Below are 4118 nucleotides of genomic sequence, written 5' to 3' on the forward strand. Positions count from 1 at the left end.
GCGCGTCCGGAGCCTGTGCTCCGCAGCGGGAGAGGCCGCAGCGGTGAGAGGCCCGCGTACCAAAAAAAAAAAAAAAAAAAAAAAAAAAAAGGGACAATAATAATTCCTGCCTTTTCTACTACCCCGATTTGCTATGGGGAGCAAGCTAGACAATTAATTACTGTTCAGTCTTATCAAGTGCTGGGGATTCTGTGCACAGACATAAGCGACTTGTATGTATTCTTCACATGGGTTTCACACTCAAACGCACTCATATCCACACAACATACACAAGCCTGTCCTGCCCCAGGACAATTGCATGAACACCTACCTCATCCCAAGCAATGCTTTCTGGCTCAGAGCTGCCCCATCAACCCTAACCCTCATCACAGTTTGCAGGGCGTCAGCCTCTTCTGGTTTGTTTTTTACTCACACCAGGACCCAGGGGACTTGCCAGGAACACAATAAAAGGCTGGCCAATCTGGCCCTGTGCCCCACTTCCCTTCTACATAAAGGCCGTCTAACCTCCAGGCATCTGGCCTGAAAGGCTGGGCCAGGACCTGTTCAGCATCTGTGGCTTTGCTTAAAAGACCTGCTAACAGGAAAGTGTCTGGTTCCTTTCCACCCCAAACAGGAAGTGCCTGCCTCTGTCCAGAGGACAGGGCAGCCGGTCACTCACAAGGAGCCTCCTCCCGCCCTGCCGCAGCGGAGTGTCAGTCTCATCTCCGTGGGAGGCTTGCTCTCTACGAAGGCTGGAGGTGTGGGGCTCCAGGGACCCCTCTGTGAGGTGGGGGTGGGTGATGAGGGCACCTGGCACAGAGCAGGCCTACAGTGTTCAACAAATACTCACCAAACACTTACTCTGTGCCCCATGGGAGACATAGGGAAGTCCTGGATGAGGTTTTTGAGCTTGAGGAGTTTCTAGACAAGTCATGCCACTTTTTTCATCATTTATTTATTCATTCATTCAAGTACCCCCCCCCCTTTTTTGGTGCCTACTGTTTCAGGTGCTGCATGAGGCACTGGGGGGTTCAGAGATGAATGATGTAACCCAACTACAGAACAAATTGGCCTCTAAGCAGGTAGGCAAGCCTTGAATTATGTGGTCCAATTGTGAGTTCCACAGGATTTTGAAAGAGGCAAAAGATCACTGGGGTCTGGTTTCTACTGTGGTGGGAGTAATAACCTCTCCCTGCCCCCTCCAATCTGTTCTCAAGATAGCAGCCAGAGTAATCCTGGTAAAATAGCTCAGATCCTATTGGCGCTCTGCTAAATGGCTCCCTCTACTGGTTTCCCTTCTCATTCTGAGTAAATTCACAGTCCTTCCGGCGTCCTACAAGGCCCTACACCAGTGGTGGAAGAGTTGGGAAGCCAAACAGGGTGGAGGCAACTCAGAAATGATCAACAGCGAGAAGACTCTACCAACCATAGGCTGGATGAAGGGAGGGGTAGGGTTATGAAGCCCAAGAGCCAGGGTCACCAAGGGATACTGGGTCTCTGGAGAAGATAGGTGCTGCCTGAGACACCTCCTGTGGCAGACAGAGGGGGGTGGGGGAGGAGAAATAACCCTTGATTCTCCCTTTCTTCTATCACCTAATTTCTCACTGAGATGCTCCCTGGCCATTCTAGCTGGAAGCTACCCGCCTAAGGGAATCTCTGAAATTGAAACCAGCCTGCAGGGGTCAGCTCCCCAAGTGAGGACCCGAGGAATGGATCAGGGGCAAACAGACCCACTACTAAGACCTTCCCAGATGCATTCTGCTAAAGCTGATGTATGAAAAGTACCTGCTGTCTTCCCTAAATACATAGAGTGAGGGTTAAAGTTTGTGGCAGATAATCATCCTCGCAAAAGCCTGGAAGGCAGGAGGGCACAGGAGTCAATCTGGAGTCAGTTTGTGGTAGAGAAGGACCCTTGGAAAGAAGCCCCAGAACAATGCAGACCTGGGAGTAGTTCTCTGTTTCAAGTTTGGGAGACCACAGACACTGTAAAAAGAACACGGGGCTTGGCCCAAAGGCCTGGATGTGAGCTCTGTTTCTGTCCCTAGTTGGCTGTGTGAACTTCGTAAAGAATTTCACCTCCCCAAGCTTCAGTGTTCAGTCTACAAAATGTGGATAACAGCAATATCTATTTCACAGGGCTGTCCAGATTAAAAGAGATAATGGATATAAAAAACTAAATGTCACTCCTTTGATTAGATTCCTCAGAAGTTCTCTATTGTTTTAAATTTAACATCCAAACTCCTCCACAAGGCATACAAGGATTTTCAAAATGTGGCTTCTGCCTACTTCTTTCGCTTATCACCATTCCCCACCCCTGCAACTCCACAGACCAGCCAGACTGAATCACTAAGAATTCCCAGAACTCTCTCCTCTCCCAGTCTTTGCAAATACAGCCCTTGCTGCCTGGAGTATGCTGTTCCCGATATACACTCCCCCGGCTACCTCCTATTCTTTCTTCAAAGCTCAGTTTAGGAGGCATCTCCTGCAGGAAGACTTCCTTAATAACCCTTCTACCCTTCATGTAGGCTAGGTGCTCTTCCTCTGTGTTTTCAGACCACCCTCTGCACCCTCCAATTCTAGCATGTTCAGTAGTTTATTGGAATCATAGGTTTGTACTGTCCCTGTTATGAGAAGGCCCTTCCTGGAGGGCAGGAGCCATCCTGTTTCCTGTTTCTCTATTTCTAGGTCTTCCAGGGCCTGACGCTTAGTAGATCTCAGGAGATGGCAGCTGAGTGAAGAATGCATGAATGAACGGTGGTACAAACTTAAGGGGTTGATGATGAGCAACACTTTTTGTATATCCATCTTTTAAAATAGCCCAATTCTAAAAAAATTTAAAAAGAGGAAAAGGGACTTCGCTGGTGGCGCAGTGGTTGGGAGTCCGCCTGCTAATGCAGGGGACGTGGGTTCGATCCTGGTCCAGGAAGATCCCACATGCTGAGGAGCAACTAAGCCCGTGCGCCACAACTACTGAGCCTGAGCCCTAAAGCCAGTGAGCCACAACTTCTGAGCCCATGCGCTTAGAGCCTGTGCTCTGCAACAAGAGAAGCCACCGCAACGAGAAGCCGGCGATCGGCAACAAAGAGTAACCCCCGCTGGCCGCAACTAGAGAAAGCCCGCGTGCGGCAACGAAGACCCAACACAGCCAAAAATAATAGAATAAATAAACAAAAAAAAAAAATTAAAAAAATAAAAGAGGAAGAAAAACCTAGAAATCGTGTTCCCTGCTCCCCCCACTGGCAATAACCGAATTCTCTCCTGCCCATCTCCTCCTCTGGGGTTGCCTTCCTCAATATATACACTGAATGGCTAAATTGTTTTTAGTCATGAAAGAATTTCTATTTCTTTAGCCTTGCTTACTTGGACCTGCCTAGAGAGCTCTGTGACCCTCTACCCCTAGAGCTGAGCTCTCATTTACTGCTAGTATAATGAAGAGATGACCTCATGCCTCTTTTTCTGACCTGAAGGCAGTAATTCTTAACTTAACCACTCCACCTCCAGCCCAACCTGCTCTTCCTCCTGTTCCCTATCACAGTGAATGACACCACCACCTGCCCTCTTGTCCAGGTGTGAAACTCAGAATTTACCCAGGACTTCTCACTTCTTTTTTTTTTTTTTGGACTTCTCACTTCTTCTCCCACCCAAATTGCTCACCAGATCTTGCTCAGTCTACTACCTAAGTATGTTAGGGATCTTTTCACTTACCTCCATCCCTGCAGCCACAACCTAAGTCCAGGCTACTATGATCCCTCACCAGAATTATTGCATTGGTCACCTAATCGGTCTCCCTGCTTTTAGGCACCTCTTATCTCCATACATTCTTCATATTGCAGCCCGAAAATGCAAATCTGATCTTTCTTTAAAATCATCTGGAAGGAGTTACCCACTGCCTTCAATAAAGCACAAACAGGAGTTACCCACTGCCTTCAATAAAGCACAAACTCTAATGTACTTTACAAGGTCTCAGCTCTTTAGCCCCCTAATTTTCTGGCTTCATCTCCTACCACACTCCCCTCGTGGGTAAACTCCAAACATATTGAATCACTTTTTTTTTTTTTTTTTTTTTTTTTTTGCGGTACGCGGGCCTCTCACTGTTGTGGCCTCTCCCGTTGCGGAGCACAGGCTCCGGACGCGCAGGC

The sequence above is a fragment of the Physeter macrocephalus genome, chromosome 14 (assembly GCF_002837175.3).
Source record: "Physeter macrocephalus isolate SW-GA chromosome 14, ASM283717v5, whole genome shotgun sequence".
In the NCBI taxonomy this organism is placed as follows: Eukaryota; Metazoa; Chordata; class Mammalia; order Artiodactyla; family Physeteridae; genus Physeter; species Physeter macrocephalus.